This window comes from Phyllostomus hastatus, unplaced genomic scaffold (assembly GCF_019186645.2).
Source record: "Phyllostomus hastatus isolate PE091 unplaced genomic scaffold, TTU_PhHast_1.1 phas_scaffold_585, whole genome shotgun sequence".
Taxonomy (NCBI): Eukaryota; Metazoa; Chordata; class Mammalia; order Chiroptera; family Phyllostomidae; genus Phyllostomus; species Phyllostomus hastatus.
Window position 1 is genome coordinate 29466339 of NW_025334037.1, and position 19946 is coordinate 29486284.

Sequence of the window (19946 nt, forward strand, 5' to 3'; positions counted from 1 at the left end):
ACACCCTGCTGTGCGTTTTATTCATGAAAATCCTGCTTGTTTCACACACACAGGCGCCCTAAAGGGCGGATGACGTTTGAAACCTGGCGAGTCAGTTATTACTGGGGATGGAACTCGGTTTCAGGGAGAACTTTTCACGCACATCAGCCCTGGGGAGCACTGGAGCCCAGCAGGCGGGCGGTGGCGGAGGACCTCCGGGGGCCACTGTCCCCTCGCCCTGGTCCTCAGCAGGCTCCGAACAGGCAGGCTCCTCGGAGGGCCCGGGAGGCAGGGCGACCTCCTGCAGAGAACGCGGGGTCAGGTGTCGGAGGAAGCCCCAGGGCTGGGCTGGCTCTGCAGTCCCCCGAGTGCTCAGGTAACGGCGTTTGTAGGGTGGGTGTGCTGCCGCCCGCCCTGGGGACTGGGGCTTCCCCTGGCCAGCGTCCGCAGGAGCTGTGTAGAGAGTAAAGGGTGTCCAGGGGGGATGATCACGAAGGTGTAGTGTGTGTGTGTGTGTGTGTGTGTGTGTGTGTGAGGGCTTCCTCCCTGTTCCCGCAAGGAAGCTCTGGAGAACAGTCTATGAGATTAAAAAAAAAAAAAAAAGGATAAAAACCTCACAATTGAAGAGCTCTTGCACCACAATTTTTACTAAAGACATACTTGATCTTCACTTATTTTTAGTTTAATTTGATACATGTATATTTTATTATATTACATTGTTAATTTTTTTTTTTTTTGGTTTTTGCTTCCGTCGTGGTGGTTGTTAGCGGTGCTTTGAAATCAGCGAAACATTTCTTCAGTTTACATTTATATCTTGCCCAATCCTTTCTTGAATTTCAGTAGCATATTGCCGGCCACTCCACATTTGTCCCCTATTCAGATATTTCCTGCCGCTCTAATTTATTCTGCAGAAACGCGAGAGGACTCTATTTCTCGTTGTTTTTTATTTTTTTTTTTTGATACATTATAAAATAGGAACTCTAAAAGGCTGTCTGAAGAAGGATCTTCGAATCCACATTTGGCAGTTCATTTGGATACTGCATGTGTCAGGGAGTCAGTGACTTCTTGATCTGGACCAGTCCTTCAAGGTGCCTCCAGCCCCTCATTTCTTGTAGACGAGGACTCTGAGGCCCAGAGCAGACGGTGACCTGGCCGAGGTCACCCGGCAAGACGGCAGCCATGCGGAGACCGGCACCTGTGTCACCTGCCTGTGTGCCTGGCGCATTCACGCCACTTTCTGTGCGTGTGCTGTGTCTCCACCGTGCTCCTACTTTCAGCTGCCGGTGCCGTCCTGCCTCGTCGCGGGTATTCCTGGAACTGTGGGTGTAAACAGTCTCTCAGCAGCAAGTCGTATTTGAAGTTAGACGTCGCGTGGAAGATTTCTGAAGCTGGCGAATTTAGGAAATGTGGGTGCACGTATCTATCTGACCGCCTCCCTAACACAGGGGCTGGCTCTGTATGGCTTGGATAGTGTGTGTGTGTGTGTTTTAAAAAGGAATCCCACCTGTGGCAGGTTAAGGAAAGGGACAAGTTGTGGGAAAGACGGAGCTCTGTTGGAGCAGGAATGAGGACGGGTGTGGAGGCTGGGAGGGTGGGATGCCCGAGGTCTCCGTGCTTCGTAGGGCCGGAAAAGCAATTTTCGACTCTGGCATCTCATCTCCAAGACAGGAAGGCCGGTCGGAGATGATTCCAGCTCGGGGATTTGGCTGGTTGCAGTGTCTGACCCTGCCCATCCTTGCAGTGTTTTTGCACACTATTTTTGGTTTCTGTGTATGTTGTAGTCAGTGTGACAAAGCGTCCCCCCCCCACCCCGCCCCTTGCCTCCTTCTCTTGAGAAATGTAGTCCTGACATATTCTTTATGATGTTGGCTGGATAGTGGGCTGCTTTAAAAAGGAAATAAAAAAAGCTGGTGACTGACAGCTGTTGGGTTGGTCTTATCGGGCTGTGGTTTTGCATTTTCTTTGCTTTCTTGTTTACTGGGGAGCAATAACTGTTTGCATGTCCTATCTGCTATAGCTGGTCCTTGAGCCTGCTTGCCTACCTGCTCCATCCAGAGTACGGAAAGTATTTTAACTCCTCTTTATACTGCTCGTTAAATGCTCATACGGGTGACTCTAAATATTTTTGTTTTGCTTCAGAACAACAACGGAAAAACCAAATTTTATGTTTTGTTTGCAGACAGTTTAAGAAAACAGAGCAAATTGGTTTATGGTTAGACTGTGACTTTGAGCTGACTTCAAGTTCAGCCCCACGATAAAGATAACCGCGGAATACCCAAGCTTTCCTTAGCAGGGAGAATGAATCCTGGCTCCTGAGTGAGTAATTTTGGTCAGCAAAGAGGTTATTTAGCTCCTAAAAGTAATTTTTCCTCGGGGTTGAGGCCTAGGCAGAGCTGCAGAGTGACTGCAGGCCTGGGTTTAGCCAGCCCATCATCAGCAATTACTTCTTAGTTCATTCACTGCTCAGCCAAGGGAATTATTTTGAGTGCAGTGCAAGAGGCAATTTTTGGTGCATTTCCCTTCTAACATCATGCTGTTGCTTGGTAATATTGTAATGAACAGGTAACAGTACATGTGGCAGGCACTGTGCTAAGAAGGCTTCCACGCATTCCCTCATTTGCTCGTTTCAGAAATAGTAAGAGGTGGGTGCTGTCATGTTCCCATTTCATCTGAGAGAAAACTGAGGCTCGGAAGTTACCAAAGACTCGTAAGTGGTAGGTGGCAGAGCCAAGCCTACTGTCTCCATGGCCCCGGGTTCCTGTCCTGCGCTGTGAGAATTTGGGTGTTTCAGCGACGGCCTTCAGAGTACAACTAGCCGATGGGACTTTTGTTGGAGGGACAGGCTCCTGGGGCCTGAACCCTGACGGGGCTGGGAGTCGTATCGCCTTTTCTGAATCCTAAATTCTGTAGCATCTACTCCGTTTGTATCGTGGACAACCAAAGGGCCCTCTTTCTTGCTCATGCTTCTTTGGCAGCCTGAGCTTATGAGGCAAGCCTGCCTTTGTGGAGACAGGCTGGGGTTTGGAATGGGAAGACCTGGGTTCAACTTTGTACTCTGCCACTTAGTAGCTGCATACACTCGGGCAATTCACTGAAAGTACGTGACTCCTCATTTTCTTATCTGGAGAAAGGGGCTAACACTTCCTGCTCCAGTGGGCAGTTGAGAGGATCAAACAAGATAGAAAAAGGGCTGCTATGTAAAATCTAAGGCACAATTTCATTGCTTGATGCGGCTGCTGTTGTTATTAGGGGAGAAGAAATGGGGCTTCAGAAATACTTACCAAGCGTTTTCTTTAGAGTGTTTCCTGGGGCATGTGCAAAAGGAGCTTAGCTCAATGCCAAAACATTTTTTAAATCCTCACTTTTTAGAGAGAGAGGGCGAGGGAGGGAGGGAGAGATGGGAGAGAGAGAGAGAGAGAGAGAGAGAGAGGGAGGGAGAGAGAAAGAGGGAAAGAAATATTGATTGGTTGCCTTCTCACTGAATCCGCAACCTGGGTATGTGCCCTGACCAGGAATCGAACCCATGACCTTTTTGGTCGATGGGATGATGCTCTAAACAACTGAGCCACACTGGCCACGGTCCAAAACATTTTTTAAATGTTCAGAATTATTTATTTATTTATTTATTTATTGTGGGGGAATATTAGAAAAAAGGTTGTGAGTTGTATATCAAGCCCATGATTTTACAGGTAGACTGAGGTTCTTTGTAGAGCCATAGTAAATACGTTCACTGAAATAGAGTAAAAAGGAGATGCACAGAAAAATATTGCTAAATAATTATGTAAGGATGACGTGGTTCTAGCCAACGTGCACAGGTGACACGTTGCCGAAGTCTGGGAAGCAGGCACCGAGCGGAGGCCTGGGGGGGGGGCTGGGCAAGAGTCCTGCCCTCAGGACTCTCCCCAGCCGGCCGTGGGGGAGGGGGGGAGGCGTAACCCCCCTGACCCCAGCTGGCTGACCACAGTCACGAGACAGGCCGTGCTGCTGATGTCCTTGCTGTCCCTGCAGAGGAAGGGCTGGCCCGGGGTTTGCCAGAGAAGGGTGGGAGATGACAATGAGGGGGCCAGACAGTCTCTGTGGAAATCCTGGAGTGGCAGCTGCCTCAGACCAGGGAATGGCCGGCCGTAGCAATTCTTGTCCCCACTTCGTCGGGCCAGCTTTTCATTGGCCTTTCCTGTGGTCCCTTGGAGGAGGGACAGGTGCTATAGGAAGTTGGGTATTACTTCCTTATTAGTGAAGCTGCCGTCTTCCCGTTGTCTCAGAATTTCCAGGGCATGTAAATGCCTGGGCGAGGGGTGCTGGTGAGGTGGCAGGTGGGGCATTTCGAAAGCACAGTGGTGTCAGCTCCCACAGAAGGTCTAATTTTAAACATGCAAATAATTTTCAGTTCCACTTTTCCTTCTTCCTGTTGCAGGGAAGCTGCACCCGGTTGCCATTGCTGAGGCTGGAGCAGACAATATCGTTTTTATGCCATGAATCCTCTTCCCCAGGGCAGGCATGGGGTGGTGTTTCTCTGGGTGCCCCAGCCGGGCCTCAGCCCACTGTTATTTCATGGCTTCTGAGTGGGCGAGTGAGCGAGTGAGTGGAAATGAAGACCTGGCACCAGTTTGGAGCCTGTAACACAGTGGTCCTTACTCTTTCTGGGGTGGGGTGGGTACGAGACCCTTACGGAGTCTGTAAAAGGGAAGAACCCTCTCCCCCAAAGAAACGAACATATTTAGAATTTTGTATCCAGCGTCAGGTGTTTTGTAGGAGCTTTAAAACAGCCCATGCAGCCCAGGTTTAAAACCCTGCAATCTAAAACATAGAAAAGTATCTGTCCCCTTTAAAGATACCACCACCCCCCACCCCTGCCCCCGCCCCCACTGTGGGGACCCTTGCTTTCCTTCTAGGAAGAACAATGTTTCTATGTCATGTAGACAAGTATCCATCTTCATCTTTCTAAAAACATTGTATATACACTGTATTCTACTTAGTCTTAATTTACTCAGGTGTCTTGGAGATGATTTCATATTTGTACCAATAGCTTTCACTCATTTTTAAAAAATGACTGCCTAATATTGTGACGCGTGAATGAACCATAATTTATATTTGACCATTTTTCAATCAATGGACACTTTAGTTATTTTTATTCTCTACCCCCACCCTTTATAAATCATGCTTCAGAGAATGTCTTTTGGTGCACATTTCATTGTAACCTTCATGAGCACACTCTTCAGTCTTTAATTTTAGGGCTGCTGGGTTGGAGGGTTCATGCTTTTAAGAATTTGGTGGTGTTGTTGAAGTGGCCCTCCACAAATATCGGTTTGGCTGGTTCGTTTCCCCGTACCATCAGGTGAATTGAGGATCCTTGAATTGTGAGAGGTGGAAAATTGTACCCGGTTACTTTTATTTATATTTATAATTTTGAGTTGCATACTTTTCCCCCTCATTTTGGGCCATTTGCATTTCATTTTGGGCCATTTGCATTTCTTGCTTCCTTTTTTTTTGTTAACTCCAGTGAGAGAGAGAGAGAGAGAGAGAGAGAGGTTGGTTGATTTTTGTTATCAATTTCCACAAGCTCTTTGGTATTAAGGAAGTTAGTGTTAGTTCATTTGTGTTGCAAATACATATGTTTCCAGCTATTTTGGATGCAGCCCTTGTTCCTTAGGGACACAGATAAGCAAAACCCTGGATGGTGAAGCGGGTATAGATCTCGGAGCCAAGCAGCGTGGTGGGAACGCTGGCTGTGCTACCTAATGAGCTGTGTGATCTTGGACAGCCTCCTTAACCTCTCTGATCCTTGCTGTTCGCACCTCTAAAATGCTAATGACAATTAGTATTTCCTCTCATGCAGAGTAGTTAGATAAGTGAGGTCACATGATGTTCAAGTCCCTTACAAATGGGTATAGAAATAATCAAAACAACTTACAAAATATTCCATCTACTCAAGCATTACATTACATTTGAAAGTGAGGGCAGAAGGCCATCGGTATGAGTCGTCAGAGTTGTGGTACAAAATCTTCTAAATTGGATTTAAGAGATTAAATCCACCACGGACGGTGTGCCTGCCTACACGTATGTGTACGTATTGCAGTATATAACGGGCAACGGTAGAGGCTCCCTGAGAGCACAGTGTAAGTCGTATTTCCCTTTTGACAAGTGAGTATAAGTGGACTGATACATGACTAAGAGATGTGACTGAAGAGTGGCCAGTGTGGTCTTGCCTTGAAGGAGAACAGGGATGCTGACCATGGGTTTTAACTCAGTCCCACCCCCACCCCGCCCCCCAAACAAGGTCCTTCTTGCATTGGCTTTAGCACTTTTCTTTTTCTTGCGACCTGGCCAGCTTGGCTGTGGCCACCTCCTGTCTCTGGGTACATTTTGTGTAGGGCTGAGGGGAGTATTTATGCCAACAAGTGAAGGTTTAAAGACATACCCCTTGGCTCCCGGTGCCGGAGGTGGGAGGCCGGTGGGAGGCCAATGGGAGGCCTGGGAGTCTGCTGACTGCACCGCCTGTTTCCATGGCAGCAAGGTGAGCCTGCGTTTCCTGCTGCTGGCCGAGGGGCCACCTCATTGTCCTGCCCTTGTGTCATGGGGATTCTTCCTTCCTGGCTGAGGGGGCGTCCACACGGGTGGACCTGCTGTTCCTGGGGCCCGGAGCTGGAGATCTGTGGGGGTGGGGTGGGTGCAGAGGGGGATGGCAGCCCGGTGCTGAGCGTGCCTGTGTCAGAGGCAGTCAGACCCGATTCCCCCACTTGCTCACTTTGTGACCTTGGCCGGCTCTTCCGATGCTTGGTGCCTTGTTTGTTCTCACCTGGAGAATGGGGACAAGAATACCTACCTCACAGGGTTCTGGAGGATTAAATCAACTGCACAACAAGATCTTACTGTGGAGCAAACCTCCCAAAGACGCTGGCTGTTGTTTCATTGCCTGATTTTGCTGGGATGCTGGCGTAACTGGCTACTTCAGAAAACTGGACAAGAATTGTTTTTGCCGTCTAGGTCACAGGCCCTTCCACACGCACGAGCTCATTCTCTCCTCACAGCGTCCCTGTTTGTCGTTGTTACTCCCCCTGAAGGTGTGCCGCAGAGCGGCTGGGAGCGACTTGTCCAACTCAGGTGACATCCGTCTTTTGCACAAAATAATCTGCTTGCACAGTGTCATCCAGTTGTGACCATTGCTCCGATGCTGAATCAGCTTACAAGAGGCAAACCGGGGCCGTGGAGTCCCCTATTTGGCCCACACCTAATCATGAGGTTGAACCGCACATGAAATTACTGGTTTTGGTACTCTGACTATCGTGTGTAGTTCCACCTCCTCTGTTTCAAACAAATGTGCTTTTCCAGGGACATTTGGGAAACAGAGTCACGGTCTTGCATGCTGGAAAGCAGTGCGTTTAACACCGTGTCTCATAAAACTCGGTTCAGCAAGTCCGGATCAGCTCTGAGAAGGAGGAGAACAGGAAGTGGCAGAGCTTCCTTCGAGCAGGAAGGGCGAGCACCGTGCTAGGAAACTTGTTTCAGTTACATGCACACCTGTGACGTGTGTGTGTGTGCTGAATCCCGTGTACAGTGAATTTCCTATCGTGGGTCCCGCCATTGCCCAACCCGCCCCCCGGAAGCCACAGTCTACAGGGGATGGAGTGGTAGAAGGGGCAGGGTGGGGGGTGGCAGTGGGTCTGTTTCCAGAGACAGTGGACACCAGTGTAAGGTCCCCGAGATGCACGGTCGCTGTCCCCATACATAGAGCTGAAAACCGTCGTGCAGCCGTGGGTGTGGGAAGGGCCAGCTTCAGGAGAGGTCCCTTGGGAAGGGAGTGGGTGGCCTGGGAGCCGAGGAGGCCTCCCTCACGTAGCTGCCCTTCTGGAAACTTCAGGGGACGGCCCCAGGAGGACAGCTTCTGGGCATGCTCCGAGTCCTTCGGTAAACGTGTTGGGTAGAGAGCCAGCACGCACTGCCCGCTGTGTGGTGACTTTGAATGAGATTCCAGGGCCCCCTGCCGTGGGCTGAGCTCTGAGGGGTCACTCCCCATCTGGCGCGTCGCGGGGACTGACTCGCAGCCCAGACGGCTCTGCCCCCAGGACCTGCCGCCCTCCCTCCAGCCACGCCAATCTGCCGATCTGCTCAGGACTCACGCCGACGCCCTGGCAGGGGCTGTTCGCCCGGTGGGCAGGAGGCTGATTCTGCTCCCTTTCGAGTTAGTTCAGGCTTTTTTAAAAAATGTAAACATTTTGAAAAATAAATAAAAGAAGAAAGTGAAATTACCTGTAATCTCTCCTCCCCCCAAGTGGTACTGTTTTGATGGGTGATCTTTGTCTTTTTTTATGCATATTCTGTCTATTTATAATAAAATAGTGTTACCTCCTACACATTCTTTACAACCTACACTTTTTACTTAATAGGAAAATAAAAAAAAACCCGTGGTAGATGCATCCCTGGGGACACCCAGGAGGCTACAGTATGAACCTGAGGCTTCTTCCTGTAGGTTCGCTCTTACACTGTGGAAAGTCTTTTGAAATGCTTTTTTTTTTAAAAACAAACAAACAAACAAACAGACATGGGCATATTATAGATTAGATGCAAAATTGGCATCCAGAACTTTTTCAGCAAATACAGGAGACAACAAAAAAAAATTTCTGTACTGCAGGCCCCTGGCGTGGGGGTGGGGGGTGGTGAGTTCTCCGTCTTCTCTGTTTTCCTCAGGGGCAGTTGGTAAGGGAGAGACAGTGTGTTGCAAACATTTCCCTCGCCAGAAGGTGTTCCTCTCTTCTGTAACTTTTAGCTGTTGCCTCTTGTTGCATTATAGGGAGGCACCTGCATCCATCTCATTTCTTCTTTCATTAGTCTGCTAGTTTGTTTCTGAAAGTTTTTGCTCTGAGGAGCCCTATAAAGATGACTTTGTGATTAAATCTCTGAACATATCTCTGAAGACTGTCTCAGTATACATGGAGATGATAAAAATAACAAAAGCAGCAACCGTAGGTTGAATATCTGTCAGCACTTTGTACCTATTAATTCATGCAACCAAATGAGGTAGTTACAGGGAAGGGAACTGAGGCCCAGAGAGTTATAACCTGGCCCACGGTCACGCGCTGTGCCGGAACCTCACCCAGCTCGCTGCGGGCTTCCTTTGGGGCACAGGAAGCGGGAACGGATGGCCCACACGGGCCAGGGCGTGTGTGAGCCTCAGGGGAGGACAGCTGGACTTGAGGGCCATTCCCATAGGTGGGAGAGCCGTCTTCCTGCGGAATGAATGACACGTTGACACTTGCTGCTCAGAGCCGTGACGTCGGGGACTGGGGTAAATGCTTCTTCCTAAAGCTACAGAAGACAAGAATTTCTTTGCTACCGATTTCAGAACCTGGAGCCATGAGCGGTAAAAGCTGCCTGAAAACAGTGAATGACCTCAGTGCGTTGGGGTCTTGGCCTTCCCGTGGTGAGCGAATGTGGGTGTCGCAGAGTTCGAAATCGGGCGCGGATGACAGGAGCTCAGGGTGTCCCGTTGGAAGAGCAGCGTGGGAAAGGGCACAGGCTTTGGTGTCGGCAGAAGCCTGGGCCCAAAGCCATGCCCTCCTCCTGCAGCCCTGACCCTGAATCTGCCTGGGTCCTGAAGCACCTGGGCGCCTGCTGTGTCATCTGCAAAATGGGTAATACAGTCACACCTTGGTACTCATCAGCTTCGGACCACGTCCAACCCTGTACTTGTCGCATTTTGATGAGAAAAAAATGTTTCAGCCCTTGGCGTTTGCTCAGGATGCGTCGCATCTGCTAAAACTTGTGTGAGTCACGATGCCGCCCCGCAAGGGAAAATTTCTCACGGGAAAAGTCGCTCGGTACTTGTCGGTTTCGGCACGAGTCACGAGTTCCAGAACAAACCGAAGACGAGGGCTGAGGCACCATGGTGATGGCCAGGCCACAGTGATCAGGGTCGAGTGAGGGGAGGTGTGTCTAGACGGTGGCACTTAGCAGGGAGGCTCCTAATGGCTCGTCCCCAACTCACCCTCTGTATTAGCACACCTCCGGACTTCGGGGCTCCCGCTGCCGTGTGCCCCAGAGTTGGGGACACCTGCTCTGAAGGAGTTCAAGCGACTTCTGCCAGCCTGGTGCCCAGGTGATGTGTTGTCTGAAGTGATCGCTGCCCTGGCTGGTATGGCTCCGTGGGTCGAGCGCCGGCCTGCTAGCCGATAGGTTGCTGGTTCGATTCCCAGTCAGGGCACCTGCCTCGGCTGCAGGCCAGGTTCCCAGCTGTGGCCGTGTGAGAAGCAACTGATCTATGTTTCTCTCACATGTTGGTGTTCGTCCCCTTCCCTTCCCCTGTCTCTAAAAATAAATAAATAAAATCTTAAAAAAGAAGTGATCACCAAATCCTCCCGTGTGAAGAGAAATTGTAGGGGATGGGTAGGGATGGGAGCTCTTGTACACTCACTTGGAATCATAACAATCTCTACGAGAGTGATGCCCATTACGCCGGAACGGAGATCTCAAGGGAGAGCTCACGGCCCAAACCTGCCTTTTCTGGAGAGAAAACTGGAAGTGGTCTTGCCTGCCTTTTCTCCCTGCAGGTGAGGCTGTCCCAGTCCATCAAGTCCTGACCACAGGCGGGACTGATTAAACAGGCACAGCCCCATCTCTCAGGCCTAGCACTGCCCACCTCACTGGTCTCGTTTAAGCTGCTGCACTGACCCCGCTGCCTCTCGCTGGGCCTGCTCCCCAGCGCCCACCCTCTGGCCTCGTGCCTGCGCCCACTCCTCGAGCTCCTCCTGCACACCGCGCTGCCCGAGACCGCCTTCCCCTACTCCCTGACCCTGCGTTCTCCTTACAGTGTGGGCCCGATGTGAAGTTATCTTCACGGCTCAGACCTGGGCGTGTCTAAAGTCAACCAAAACCTCCTATTCGGCTTCGTCGTGTCTGGCTGCCGGGAGTCCTCCCCTGTGATAGCAGGCGTCAGACAGCACGAAGTCGCCTCTGTTGACCGTCTCATGCTGGACTTGCTCACGGGGCTGGGAGGGGGTTGAACGCCGCGGTGGAAAACTCGGGCTCTGGAGTCAGATGCCCGGGTGGGAAGTCCTTGGGTTGCCTCGACGATGTTGTTCAACCTCCCTGGGCCTCAGTCCTCTCCTCTGGAAGACGTGGCGGTGATGCGACTCGGTTCGCGGGTTGTTCTAGGGAGCGCGTGCAACCAGCACACACTCAACGTTAGTGACCGTTGGAAAAGCAAAGGAACCATGCGTTGGGCATGGGGTGGGGCTTAGAGCCTCCGCCTCTCGCTGGCCCCGGAGTGTGATTTCTTTCTTAAGTTTCACACACACGGGGCACGTAGACTTGGAGGCCGACTGACAGTGTGTGGTTGGGGCGAGTGGGAGAGCTCCTCTCTCTTCCGACCAGGCTTCCTCAGCCTCCGCACGACTGGCGTTTGGGGCCCGATGGTTTGTCGTGTTGGGGGCTGCCCTCTGCCCTCTGGCATGTGAGGCAGGCTCCCTGGCCTTTGCCTGCTAGGTGCCAGAAGCACCCTCCACCTCTCAGTTGTGACAGCCAGAAATGTCTCCAGATATTGCCAAATGTCCCCTCAGGGGGAAAGCACCCTGGTCGAGAACAGTTGCTTTGGGCAATGCCTGTTTTACCGTCTGGGCCCTGGTGGCCTTCGTAGTGGGGCTGGCTGTCCCTCTGTTCCCGCGTGATCGGGCTGCTGACGGACTTCCCTGCAGTGACAGTACAGGTCTAAGCCAACACGGGCATTTACAGATGTGACAAACATCCAAATGGCTGGGTCTCAAAAGAGGATTCGCATCCGACTCCGGGCTGGCCCGGTGAGCACTCGGTGGGGATGCTGTGGCCGAGGGCGCGCCGTGCGGGAGTCTCGGCACCCGGCGAGATGCCCGTGCTGCATTTCCCCCCGTGCCATCAGCCTGGGTTTCCGCCTCCCCGGAGCGGGAGGAGCTGCCGGTTTCCCCGGCCTGCCCGGGTGGGGAAGGAAGCCAGTGTTAATGTGATATGTGTCGTGCTAAGCTCTGCTGCAGGGGATGTGAAGTGGAGGGAACCGCTCAGCGCTCAGCGTTCGTCAGGAGCCTCGGGGCCAAATGTGCCAAGTTCCACAGCAGGGATGGACCCGGCAAAGGGAGATCCCATTACAAAGAGCTTCACTGCCAAGTTCCCCTCCCAGCAGCTCCCTGGAGTCGTTTTCAGCTTTCAGAGAGTGTAGAGGCCCCAGGGCAGAAACCCACAGATAATGCCTTCAGGGACAGGGAGACCAGCAGGAACGAGGCAGGAGAGGAAACCCAGGAACCCCCCCCTGGAAGGGGGGTGATGTGGCCAGCCAGGGGCAGGGCCACCCAGAGACAGGAGCAGCGACTTCCTGAGGCTCCCTGTTCACGCAGCTTTTCGGGAACCTTTGTGAAACCGGGAGGGGAGTCCCAGCTCAGTGCGGGTCGCACCTGGTGGGGACACACCACCAGGTCAGTTCTCCTGCCCAGTTCCAGCCAGTTGTTCTGCGGTGCCTGCTGTACAGCCGCACCCCGTGTGCCGGGCTCCCGCGTCACCCTCACGATGGTTGCGTGCGTGTGGCGTCCGCCTTAGGGACTCGCCCGGGATGTGGCTCATCCCTCATCTCGCTTCTGCAGACACCCGGGAGCTTGCAAACCTGGATTTCCTCGTGTGCCAAATGATGGTAAATCAGCACGCCAGAGGCTCGTGATCAGATGCGCTGAGAACATGCACGGGAGGCCCCGGCGCGGTGCCTGGCACACAGAAGGTGCCTCCTCGATGCCCGCTGCCGACAGTGTCCTTGTCTCAGCTGATGGCGGTGGCGCGGGGCTCTGGCTCTGACCAGCCTTTCTTGGGAGCAGAACCGTGTGATCCAATCGCACCATCCACCTCAGGCCCTGTTCAGTGGGTGTTTGGGGGTGCGGGGGGCAGCTGTCACTGGGGGAGGACAAAGAGTCTGAGGTGGAGGATATAAGGCAGAATCCACCCTTGGGGACAGAATGTGCAATCTCACTGTCTGACAGGCCGGAGGCCAGCAGAGCCCACTGCCCAGCACCTCGGTGGGTAATCGTTGCCAGTAAGAAGATAAGAGGGGTCATTGCCTCGAAGAACATCCGAGTGAGGAAGGACCTGGGGATATTAGGCTAGGGAAGACCAGCGGGTTCCATGCTGTGTCTGTTTTCAGGTGATTCATGGAGGCTGCTCGGGCCCTGCCTGTCCAGGGGCCCTCAGACCATTTGGGATGGCCCAGCCAGCAGGAGAGGGCGCTGGGATCAACTAGTGATGCCTGCCTTGGACACAGAAGGGCAAGGGCTGACACATATGCTGTTTATTTGCTCTTTTCGGTGACAGCTGATGGCACTGAGGCCTATGACTGTGCTCACTGGAGGGTCACCCAGAAACTCGTAAAATCACGAACATCCCTTTCGCAAGGGATCTTTTATTAAGAGCGTCCGAGTCTCTAGTTTCATTCCCGAGAAACTGGTTTTTGCTTGACTGTCTTCAGCGAGAGGAACTTGCTGTCTGAAAAGGCAGCGTGTTCTGTCTTCAGGCCCCTCTCCCAGTGAGTACCCACCCCCTCCGAGGGGGAGGGGGCCTTCAAAGCCCCTTGAGATGGGCTCTTCCCAACAGTGGCCGCCCCTGGGGAGCTTTCGGAACACGCCCACGGCGGGGCCCCCGCTCCTGACCAGCGGCACACACCAGCTCCTGCGTTGTTGTTTTATTGTAATCTCTCCAAACCTCCTCCTGGGAGGTTAATGTGTAGCCAGCGTCGAGAACCACTGAGATGAAATCTTTTTTTTGGACACAGGCCCAGAAAGAGCACGATTATCCAGAGTTATGTGGAGTTAGTGGCGCGGGGAGAAAGGAAACCAAGGGGGAAAAGCCCTCTGTGAAGTGCCAGCCCTGTGCCGGGTGCTTTTACTTTCACGCCGAGGCTCTTCTGGTCCCGCGAAGTTACGTGACTCCACTGCTGAAACTCCATTCCTGTGCCTTCCCACTGCACTCAGATAATCCCTGGTGCTGGCCTGCCTGCGAGAGCCTCCACCTCGGCTCGGAGGGGACCGCCAGGCCCCTCCCTCCTCCGACTTAATCCAGTCTCGCACCCCCCATCCACTGTCGCGCTGGCCATATCGTGGTGGATGTTGGCACCACCCTCTCTCCCTTGGGGGAATCTTTCTGCTGCGTTCCCCCCCCCACCCCCGCCCCCATCCTCCTGGCTCCTTCTCAGGCCTTCCTCCGTCCTTGCCCAGAGCCCCTATCCCATTATCCTGCTTCATTTCCTCTGGCCTTAGCACCACTCGAAACCGTCTTATTAGTGGACTGTGTCTGTTTCCCTACCCCCTGGAGCAGTAGTCACTGCAGGAGGTAGGGACCCTGTCTGCTGCTCCTCTGCTCCATCCCTCAGGCCCGGGACAGGGCCTGCCTCCAGGGGATGTTTGCTGGACGGACGAGTTGAAAGAAGAACCAGGGCATGGGGCTGTTATTATCCCCAGGTTCCAATCGATGAGAACTCTGGTTTACTGACTCTCGGCCCCGTGTCACTTCCGATGATCTCACAGTAACCTTACCTTTGGCCCCTGCAGCCCCAGTTGTGTGTATGTGTGTTGTGTGTGTACGGATGTGTGTTGGGGGGGAATCACCGTAATCCCTGGGGGTGGGGCTTAGCTAGCTCTAGGAAAAAGAGTGCAGATTTGGGAGTCCTTTGGAACTTGAGTTTGAATCCCAGCACTGCTCTTATTAGCTGGGTGATCTTGGGAAATCACTGCACCTCTCTGAGACCCAGGTTTTCTTCTCTGCAAAATGGAATCGCAGTACTAATGGTTAGCCATCACTGAAGGCTTTCTCTGTGCCGGGCACTGTGCTAAGTGCTTTCTGGTGTTTTGATTGAGGGAATCCTCATGACCACCTCATGAGGGAGAGGAGAACGAGATACAGAGAGGTTAGGCGACCGGCCTGAGGTCACACAGCAAATCAAGGGAGCAAACAGCGTTCAAGCTTTGGCACCCCGGTTCTAGAGTCAGGGTTAGGGGATCGTGAAATCACGCCCAGTGACCCCAGAACAGGTGGTGGTGTCAAGACACTCGGTGCGAGTTAGCGCCTCCACCCCCTTTGACCTTTACTCTCACGGTGACATTTAAATTTTTGTACTGTTTTGTTCTCAAGTTGGTGACAAAAGTGCCGATTTCCTGCTGGTGGGGCTCCCTCCCAGGCACAGCTTCTGTTGACAGGACCTCAGAGAGCGAGATCAACGTGCAGGCGGGGCGCTGAGCCCGGGTGCTCCGGGAGGGTGGGCGCGGGGGCGCCTCTTCCCATCGTATTGTGTAACACGTCTGCCTGAAATGTTTACTGAGTGTGCGCTTAGTGCCAGGCCTGGAGAGTATGACCCATAAAGAAATGAAAACAACAATTTTCAGCCCTATCCCCTCAACTCATCAAGCCATCATTTCCCAGGCCCTTCCTTACCTGGGCGCTTTTCTTGGTTGTGATCATTTTAACCAGAGAAGGGGGATTCGTGCCTGGGAGGGGCCTGTGTTGGCTGTCCCCTGCTGAGGTGTTTCTGGGAGGCTTTGCCCTGTTTGGACAGACAGACGGAAGGAAGCGTGAGCAGCCAGAGCCGCGTGCCGGTGGCTGCTTTCGTTTGGGGTGGGCAGGACTCCGTGTGCGTATGGGACCGAGTGGGCTGTAAAATGAGTTTTTTTTTAATTTATTTTTCCTAATTATATCAGAATGGTATGACAACATTAAAAGAAATGTAAAAACTAGAGAAATGTAAAGAGTTCCCCCTGATCACAGAACTATTATAATTTTAAAGTAGTTACAGTGACGATTTTTTGCAGGTGGCTTCGTCTTTAGAATCATTGTGATCGCAGAGCAGGGACAGTTAGTTTTAGATCCTTGAATGACAAAAGGCTCAGTGAGTCCAACTTTTTCCCCACGGTGGTGTAGGGAGGACACATGTTACGGTGACTCGTGGTGGCTGCAGGAAGCTGCGTGGAGTGGATACACTGTAACTCACTTACCCTTTTGCTTATTTAGAGACTTAAGCAGCAGCCAGTTTTTCACTGTTTTAAGTAGCGCAGGAGTGAATGTTTTCACACAGTTCGCTTTTTCTGTGAAGCAGAAATCCGTTCTTCCGGATTAATTTCCAGGCACCTTCATAATCTTTGACACGACCGACCGGCCACATGACTTTCCAGAAGGGGGGTGTTGTTTACATTGCCATTAGAATGCATGGGACTGCCTGTTTCATTACGCCCCCACCGGCACTGGGTGTTATCATTTTCTAAACACCGATTTTAATGTAATATTTATATTTGCAGACATGCCAGCTTGGTTGTGGGGTGGCTGCCTCGCGCTGCCTTTTGACCGCAAGTGACTCACATAGGACCTGTTTGTGCGATCTTTAAAAAAAAATTCATTAATTTTTTTTTTTCAAGCTCAGGAAAATGTCAAGTCACTCTCTGTTTTGTGCTGCAATTTGCACTTGTCTGGTGGTACTTAGGATAAATGCCAAGTGCAGCCAGCAGCCAGCGGGGCCTTGTTGTGTGCTACCTGACTGCAGAGACAATGGAGTGTGCTTACTTCATTGTCAGAGCTGGCGTTAGGGGTGCTGGCTCTCCGTGTCCAGCTTTCAGCTCACGTCATGAGATGGTTGGATGCCATGTGCAGAATGAAATGTTACCCAGCGCCTGCTGGATATCAGACCTTCCCGATTACAGCTTCAAAGTGGCAGCGGGTGCTAGTGCAGAGGGAAGAGAAAGTAGAGTTCAAATTCCAGCTCGGCCCCTTGCTTTGTGACCTTGACTAGCTTCCTCCCCTCTCCCTCCTTACCCCTCCTCCACCACCTGCCTTTGTTTCCCCGCTCACTGCACACTAGTCCGGCCGTGTCTGTGGAGGTCGGGATATAAAAGCAAGCATTGTGCCGATAAGGCGTTAGCACACAGGAAGTTCTGGGGATACTGCCGTTGGCATTGACACCACAATGGCCGGAGGCAGGGGATGGAAGGGGAGGAAAATAGGCCAGTTCAGGTATTTCTCCTTTAGGAAGCTCCAGTTTAGCTGGAGAGGCCAGACAGGCTGGCTGGAGACACTGCAGGTCCCAGACAGGGCAGGCTGCAGAGGAGCAGCCAGGAGCTGAGACAGGGAAGGAAGGCCAAGCCAGTGCCCTTGGCTGTTGTTTGGGGGTGCATGTTGGGAGCCCAGCCCAGGCCCCAGGTGGGGAAGACTCCTTTATGTGCAGTGAGGGGGTCGCACCTGGCAGGTTCAGGGTGCCTGTGGCAGGTCAGCTGGGGACTTGAAGGTCTGCAGGATTTAGACTCTGTCTTGTGGAGAATGAGGCATCCTGGGAAGATTTTATTTCCACATTGTAAATATTAATCACTGGGTTCTTTTGTTACGTTTTGGGATGTCCACTGAACAAAATAACAGCTTTATTGAGCTAGAATTCACACGCCATAAAATTTACCTTCTTAAAGTGTACACATTCAGTTGTTTTCATGCTCAGAATTGTAGTTCCGGAATGTGGTCATCGCCCCAGAAAGAAACTCCACGCTCATGGTGGGCGGTCATTCCCCGTGCTCCCCTCCCCCCAGCTCTCGGCAGCCGCCGCTCTGCTTTCTGCTCGGGAGAGTTTGCCTCGTCTGCGTGTGTCATGAGCGTGGTGCCGCGCAGAGTGGGTGCTTTGGGACCGGGCGTATCTCTCTGGCCACCGGTTTCCAAGGTCCGTCTCCGTCGGAGCGCACTCGGCGCTCCGTGCCTCTTCACGGCCGGGCGCGATTCCATCGCAGGGATGTGCCGCGGTTTATCTCCCCCTCCGTGACTCGGTGGACGCGCGGATGAATTCCACGTTTTGGGTACGACGAGTCATGCTTTCGTGCACACGAGTGCGCAGGTTTCTTCGGGGACGTCGGCGCTCAACGTGGTGGGGGTGTGAACGGTGAGGGGCGCGTGCAGCCCCTGAGCAGGGGGGCTGTGCTGCGGCCGGTGTGTGTGTCTCTGGCCTGTCCGGCCGGTCCAGGTCGGATTTTGTGGGCTCCGTTCGTTTTGCGTGACCCTGTGAGGCAGGGCCTGTTATTATTCCCCCTTTTACAGGCGAGGGTGTTAAGATTCAATGAGATGAAGTCAGCCTCACGGCTAGAAAATGGTTGGTCTCAGCTCCGTTCAGCGCTGAGCTGGCCAGCGTGCCTGCTGCCCCAGGTGGGCCAGGTGACTGCTTGGCCGTGGCCTCTCCGGGAGGGGCCTGGAGGCTGCGCGTGTCCGAGGGCAGTCAGCTGCAGGGAGCGGGTGTGTGTGTGCAGATGGGAGTGGGGTGTGGGGTGCGGGGCGGTGCTCAGAGGCAGGCCCTGGTGTTGACCCGGAAAGAGCGCTGACTTGGAGCCGTGAGGGTGGCTTGGATTCTCGGCCCGGCCTTTGTGATCTTGGGCTGATCGTGTCCCCTTTGAGCTTCACCTTTCTCCTCTGGAACTTGGGGCTCTTCCCCCTGTCTTCTTGTCTGCCTCGAGGCTGATGTCAATGGTGGTGGGTGGGGAAAAGAGAGGGGAGAAGAGGAGAAAGAGTGGAGGGACCAGAACCTGCTCAACTGTGCAGAGCTGATGATGGGGGGTGGGGGAGTCGGTGCATGCAGCAGAGGTGGGCAGGTTGGGGGTGGGGAGCCCTCTGATTTGGGAGGACAGCCTGCCCTTTTGGGGGAGTTCTGAGCCCTGTGAAAGTACCTACCCAGAGGCTAATGAGCTGGTTACAATCCAGAGACTATTGATTTTTCCTAGGTTGTGAATTTGAGCCTTTGTTTCTGGGAAGAATCTGGTGTTAAGCCACGCACAGCACCAGCGGCCTCCGGCAGCATGTCCCTCCCCCCCCCCACTCCCCCCTGGTGGCCAAGCATCACCTTCAAGCCAGCGAGGCCTTCCTGGGTCCTAGAGGTCACTTGGTGGCCGCTCCTATCTGGGCTTGTCTTTGTGTAAGTGTCAGGGCTGACCGTCCCCTTTATCACTGACGTGCAGCTTGCCTGGGTTTTGTGAAAAGCCTGTCACTGCCAGTTGGAAAATAAAGACAGAAAGCTCCCCTTTGGAGTTGGCGTCCCAGTGACTTGCTCTTGTTCTGGCTCCAGTATTTTGCTGGGTTGTTATGAATCAGTCATTTAATTTTTTTTTAAGGGTGACAAGCACATTTGTTTTAATATGAGAAGCTAGGCTACAGAATGCAAGCTAGATAATTTTTTCTTTCTCAGGTTAAGTCAGAGTCCTGCCTCTGTTGCCATCAGAGAGCGACTGCCTTTGTCCTGACTCTGAGGACCTTTGTCCTGGTTGTGAGGGCAGAAGGGACGGAGGTGTGACAGCCTTCCTCTGCGTGTTTCTGCTCTCTCGCCCCCAGGCAGCAGCGGGTGGTCGGGGACTGCACTTATCAATTTGTGTCCTGAACAGAAGTCACTGCTCCCTTTTAGAGCTGGCCAGGCCCCAGGGTCTCATCCAGACCAAGGAGGGACCTTCAGGACCGTCTCACTGGAGGCGCTCACTTTGCAGGCATTGTTGAAATGGGGCCCAGAGAAGGGAAAGGCGACTTGCCCAAGGCCACTCCGCTGGTGACTGTGAGCCTGGCTTCCTGCTTCTTCCTGACACGGACGTTCCAACAGTGAGCGCACCTCTGGGACCTGCTTCTGATGGCTGCGGGAGCGGTTTCCTGGGGGCCGAGTTCCGACGGGAGCCCGGGGCCTGCTGGGTGTACGTCCATTCCTTTCCGGGAGGAGTGGACGGTGTCTGCTGGATTTCGGCCCCTCTGCTGTTTGGGGCCCTCCGAGGGAGAGGGACTCTGCCGGGACCGACTCCCACCTGCCACCCCCATTCCTTGCATTCATAGCCAACAGAGACACCGACCCGGGGAGCAGGTGAACCCACGGTGGGCACAGCTGGGAGGCTGTGGGCACAGCTGGGAGGCGGGCTGGGGGTTGACGGGTAGGGCCCCTCCTGCAGTACAACCTGCTGACACCAAGGTGACAGTCATTGTCTTGC

At 53.1% G+C, this 19946-nt stretch overlaps 1 protein-coding gene across 1 annotated transcript in view; it reads left to right on the forward strand.

Moving 5' to 3' along the window:
- The window catches only part of PTPRJ (protein tyrosine phosphatase receptor type J), a 150225-nt gene that overhangs the window by 1361 nt on the left and 128918 nt on the right, over positions 1-19946 (forward strand). The window lies entirely within an intron of this gene.